Raw genomic sequence first — 6,683 nt, forward strand, 5'->3', positions numbered from 1 at the left:
TTACCTCAGAATGGGTGATAACCTGTAGCCTCACCTTATCATTTAGATGCTAAGAGTTGAGATATATGAACTGATTATGTTTTATTAAGGTTTGAACCTGTAATGGGTTGAGACTTTAAGAATCTTGGGTAGGGTAATAATAAGCTTCTCTTCTGGAGGGTTAACAACCTAAGTTTGCAGACCAAAAATTAGAGGAATAGAAGGGCTGCAAGGACAGCCAACATTTTGGCCCTAGCCTTTCAAGGTCAGTGAAGATTCAGGACATAGGAGAAACTATATTGTAATATCATGTAACTCAGTTGTGTCCCACATTTTCTGATCAAGGAGATTATGGGGCCACAGAACAATGTGATCGGCGACATAGAGTATGCCTAAGGAGAGTCATATGGAGAGAGAACGTTCTCTCAGGCTTTCACAGAGAACAAATTGGTCAAGCAATGGCCGTGACTCATCCACATGGCTGACACTGACAAAGGTTCTGCAAACTGCGGTACAGGGTTACAGGATAGATCCTGAGGGTACTTGACTGACCTTATCAGATACAAAAGTTACATTTCTTGTTAAACAGGTCTTGCTTTATCTTGTTCTTAACTATCCGGCAGAAAAGTATAAAAATGAGGTATATAAAGTAAGCCATATTAATATGCTGAGCTGTGAAAGGCTCAAGTCAACAGCTTCTGTGGATAACCCACTACTATTGTGGACTGCTGGACTTTGTGGGATTGTTTTGCTGAATTCACACACCTATAGTATTTAGATGCCAATGGAATACCCATCTCTGACAGGACTGGACAAAAAAAGGGGATACAAAGGAAGGACCATTTTATATCTTTATATGCAGCATAGTTAGGATAGTTATACAGCTACTTTCACTTAATTCAATGAGAAGAAAGATTTGTACTAATAGTGTTTGGACAGGATATCCTGTCTGCATCTTGTACTACAGATAACCACTAAGAAGATAACAATGTTCAATGTATTAATTATTGAAACTGTCCTATTAATCAGTTTTGAAACTGTCTCATTGATAATTGTTTCTCAATAAAAAAAAAAAAAAAGAATCTTGGGATAGGGTGGAGCCCATCTCCCAAAACACAAGTAAGTAGTTAATCTTCCTTTGCCTGAGAACCAGTCTTCCCTCAGAAAGTATGCAGGAGAGTGTTGATTGTCTTAGGACTCATGATCATTAATCATCATATGTCAAGGGGACTGGATTAAGAAACACCTAGCAGATTAGTGAAACACACTTCCAGGTGTGCCTGTGGAAATGACTGGCATATAGATCAGTGAGGGGGAGATGACCTACTTCACTGTGGTGGCACCAACCAACCAGGCTTGTATGTTGGACTCATGGAAAGAGAAAGGAGAAGTTGGCCTGTGTCTGAAAGCTCCATTCTGTTTGAATGGGTATATCTTTTCCTACTGCCATCTGCTGGGAACACCAGAATTAGCTTTATTCAGCCTTTCCTCAGAGACTCATATCCAACAACTTTCTGGGAATTTTCCAGGCCTTCATTTCAGACTGCTGTTGCATCTTGGATCTGTGTCGTTCTCCAACTTCCCGCTTCTAGGATTGAGCTGCTACAGGATCCACTGGCTCCAGGGTGCAGATGGCCACTGTAGATTCTCTTGCCTCTGATTCCGGAACAGACATAACAGTTTCCAATACCCTAGAGGGGATTACTACTTCTGTTTTGGGAGATGGGCTATGCCCTATCCCAAGATTCTCTTGCCTCTTATTCTACTTAATAAATCCTGTTGCAATATACATATTGAAGTATGTATTTCATTTGATTCTGTTCTTCTAGAGACAGGACCTGTCTCTACCTCTCCTTGCTTTTAGACCAATAACCAGACATGAGACCCATGATACAACATATGACATGTTATGATAAGCCATGAAGAGACAACATACACACCAAATTGGTTACAACGTAAATCTCAAATTCTAACTATTTCCTTCCCTTACATACAATCTCCCTGGTAAATGACATCAGGTTTCTTTGGGACTCTGAGTCAAATATATATACATTTATGGGATGTCAGCCCTTCCTAAGGAGAGCAACACCCTCTCCTGTGCAGACACAGGGAATTTGCAGTTCCCTGTGTCTGAGAATTGGCAGAGAAGCCACAATTCTCTGGAGTAGTTGTTCAAGTCAGACTTCTTTCATTAAATTTAGAGCTTTTCCACTTATACAAATCAAGTAAAACATTAATGCACTGTCTATCTATTTCAATCCTAAGGGCACTGTGATCGATTAGCCAACATTGAAGATTTCTGCAGCCCTAAGCTTTCTCATGACTACACTAGCTCTGCTTCCATTACAGTGACCATAACTGCCTTGGCCCTGACAGTCAAGTGTTGCCACCATCCCTCTTCACATGCCTCTCTGGCACCCCGGCACCCTGTCATCGTCCCTGAATTTGGGGCACTTGGCTAGCCATCATCTTTCCCCAATGTGGCCTGCAGAAGAATAGCCACGACAGAGCTTTTCAAGGGACCCAGCCTCATGTCACCAGAGGATGCCTTGGAGAAGGGATTGCCTTTGCATCTGTCTCTTCTCTAAATTCCCAAGACTGCCATTGTTTTGTTTCTTCCAAAAATGTTACTTTTGGTTTCATTGATAAGTACTGAGTTTTTGTTTTATATTTAATCATGCTGTTGGATTTACTCATTACTTCCTTGGAATTTCTCTGACCTGAATTCATTTTTCTTAATTCTACAGCTATAATTTTAGCTTTTTCATTTTCATTCTTTCTTAATTTTAATAAATTCTTTTAAGCTATAATTATTCATTTCTTGCTTCAGTACCATATTAAAATGTACCACATAGGTTTTGATAAGTAACTTTGTCATTAATTTTTTTCATAATGTATAACTTTTGTTTTACTATCTTTAAACCAAAAATTGCTTACAGCGTACATTGAAGTTGCTTTTTGTGTGCATGTGTGAGTGTAATATTCTACCATTTTTAAGGTCTATTTTATTATAGTTGTTTAAAAACTTTTTTTTTACTTTGTTTATTGACATTTTATATGTAGCCTAATATAGGCACAATATTTATAACAGTTCCCCGTGTGTTTGAAAAACAAATGCATCCTTTACTTTTGGAGGACTGAGAAGGTCTAATATCGACCTGTTCTTCCTATGTCTACCATCAACCTCATTCCTGCTCCCATTCCCAACACCAGTTTTAAAATTTTGCCCATGGTGTCTTTTTTAACACCTCAAATTAAAGTAGAGCAATGGTCTCCCTCATACTATTTTACTCCTTCTCTTTCTTTGCCCTACCCCTTGTACTATCTTCTAATAAGCACTTATTTCAAAATTTTTCTCTCTTGGGCCAGCCAAATAGCTCAGCAGATTAAAGCACCTGCAAGCAGGCACAGGGGCTGGGGTTTCAGTCCCAGGGCCCGCTGTGCTGGCCCCGTCCCCAGGGCATGCTGACACAGCAGTTGAGACTGGGCGTGGTGGTGCACGTCTCTAATCCCAGCTCTTGGGAGGCTGTATACAGGCGGATCACTATGACCCCAATCTAGTAGTGAGACCCTGAACACCCTGTAGACCCTTCCCTAAAATACAGAAAAAAAAATCTCTCTCTAAAACTACAATGGGAGAATGTGAAAAAGAAGGCGGAAAGAACAAGCAAAAAGGATATATATATATATAGTTATATATATATAACTATATATATATAACTAATTTCTCTTTGTTCATTGGGGAGAAGGGTTTGTGCTAATATTGTTTGGTCAATTAAATGCTAATGTCCTGTACTCTGAGTAGTTTGAAGCTAACAGTATGCAACCATTGTAACCCTCCTATTATCTTGTTTTGAAATTTTATTTTCTCTTTTGAAAATAGCCCAAAATTGTAGGGACTTAAAGTGCAACATATCAATACTTGATGAAAAATACCTGTTGTCATATTATGCCTAAGATGTTTGATATGCAGACAGACAGTGAGGTTTAGCTTAACAGCCTAAGTTGTATGGTAATAACAATAAGCTTGTCTTCTGGATGGTTAACAACCTAAGTTTGCAGACCAAAATTAGAGAAAAAGGAGGGCTGCAAGGAAAGCCAGCATTTTGGCCTTAGCCTTCTAAGGTCAATTAAGACTCAGGACATATGAGAACTTGTACTGTAAAGTCATGTAACTCAGTAGTGTCCCAAATTTTCTGATCAAGGAGATTATGGGGCCCAAGAGGAAAGTGATTGATGATGTGGAGTGTGCCTAAGGAGAGTCACATGGAGAGAAAACATTCTCTCAAGCTTTCACAGAGAGCACATTGGCCAAGCAATGGCCATGATTCATCCACATGGCCGACAGTGACAATCAATCTGAGGTACAGGATCTCAGGATAAATCCTGAGGGGATTTCATTGACCTTCTCAGACCCAAAAGCTACAACTCTTGTTGCACAGGTCCTGCTTTACCTTGGTCTTAACCATCCAGCAGAAAAGTATAAAAACGAAATATAAGAAGTAAAGTCATGCTGTTATGTTGAGCTGTAGGGGACTCAGGTCAACAATTTCTGACATTGCCAGTCAAGCAGAAGACCCAATACTATTATGGGCTACTGGACTCTTTTAGAATATTTTGCTGAGTTTACACACCTATAATATTCAAATAATGGAACTTAACCAAAAAAGGGGATATAGATGAATGTCCATTTTGTATCTGTGAATTCAAAGTGGTTAGGATAGATATATAGTTACATTCTCTTAATGAATAGAGTGATTTGTTCTAATGGTGTTAGGATATCATGTCCGCATCTTGAACAGCAATTAACCACTAGGAAGAAGGTATGCAATGTGTTAATTATTGAAACTGTCCTCCTGATTTGATTTGAAACTGTCTCATTGCTCTTTATCAATAAAATTATGGGGGAAAAAAGCCCAAAATACAAAATTTCTTTCCTTAACCACAACTTCTACTTTCGAAGTTTTGATACTAAATTAGTTTTTGCTATTACTTGATCTCCTCTTCTGTCTTATGTGCATTTATTTTACTTCAAACATTATATTAGCATCATGTTTTGATTTGAATAGCTTCTTAAAAACTAAGTTTTCCCTCACTATTGTTTTTTGCATGTGCAATCTTTTGCTAACTTGAGTTATTTCTCCTGAATTATTTTTCTCCTTGTTTTATATTTTCTCAGAAGTACACCTGGGTAACATATTCTGTGATCATTTAAGATTTATGTTTTTGTCCCTTCATCGGGATGATATCTGGGCTGGTGAAGATTTCTTGGATTTTACTCCTTGTCTTTGAAAAGTATGTGACTATATTTTCCCTTGTTTTTTAGAGTTGCAGGTGAGTAGTTCGTTGTTTTTTTCTTTCCTGTGTAAGTTCGTGTTTGTGTGTGCGCATGTGCATGTGCTAATGCCTGGAAGTCTGTGTTTTTCATTATTTGTATCCAATTTTGTCAAAATATGTGCCATTTAAAAAATTAATAATGCATGGCATATTTGAACCTACCCCCCAAAAATTCATTAATTCATTCTACTATCTTTTGCCATTACTATCACATAGTTTTAATCTTTTATGACTTAAATTTTGGTTTTAGAAGCATCTATTTTATTTTGAAATTCCTCTAATGAAGTTTCGTATTTGACTTCTATGGTTTGAACTTTGTACAAATAAATATTTTTTGTTTTCAAATTCTTCCTTTAACATTATTCTCTTACATCTCATTACTTTCCATTTTCTTCTCAAGTTGTAGTCCCTCAGCAGGGTTAACAGCAGAGATGGCTGTCTTGGTTCTTTACCTTGGTCTTCCCTGTTCCAGCTACTGAACCCAATTTATTTATTTATTTATTTATTTATTTATTTATTTAGTACAGGGTCTCACTACGCAGCTCACACTTGTAGTGATCCTTTCTCAGCCTCCCCAGCGCTGGGACTACAGGTATGTGCCACTGCATTAGGGTTTGGTGGCTGGCTTGCCATGGGCAGGAATGGCATGTGGTACTGGGGATCAAACCCCAGCCCTTGTGCTTGCCAGTAGGCACTTAGACTGCCAAGCTGTGCTCCTGGCCTCTGATACCATTTTAAAAAATAACCTAGGTTCTCTTTTGTACTCTCACAGCACCACCTATGTAAGTCAAGCTGCTTTCTTTCACTTGGTGCTGGATGGGTAAGAATGGACTTGAAAAAGCAGCTTTTCTAGGGAACCAGCAGCAAGTGGGAATGTGACACGCTGGTCCTTTTAGGAGCTTTCTTTACCTGAGCCCAAGTTTGGTCTGTGTGGAGCATGGAGCTGAATCTTTATGCCAGTGTCACCATAGGGGACAGTTTAGCCTAGTGGTGCAGCTCCTCCTGAGAATGAGCAGCATGGCGGGATGAGATTTCCTGTGCTAGGGCATTTATTTCACTGAAAAAGCCAGTCTTGTTGGGCCAGATGAAGAATCAATATGCTTCTTTTCAGTTTCTGCTAGAGTGGTTGGCCTTCCCCTTGGATGCCTGGCCTTTGATCCTTTCAGCTTTGGAAATGATGCTGTGCAGAAACTACCCAATCCAGGTCGAGCAGTGCAACCCAGAGGACACTAATCCTAAGCAGGCCACTTCTGCATCTCCCTGTCCACTCGCCAGGACCTCTGCACCCTCACAGCTTACCCCACAACCAGGTGGAAGTAAGGACATTTGCTCAGACCCATCATTCCAGCATGAACTGCAACCTTAAA

This window comes from Octodon degus, unplaced genomic scaffold, assembly GCF_000260255.1.
Source record: "Octodon degus isolate 3935 unplaced genomic scaffold, OctDeg1.0 scaffold00168, whole genome shotgun sequence".
NCBI classification, from domain to species: domain Eukaryota; kingdom Metazoa; phylum Chordata; class Mammalia; order Rodentia; family Octodontidae; genus Octodon; species Octodon degus.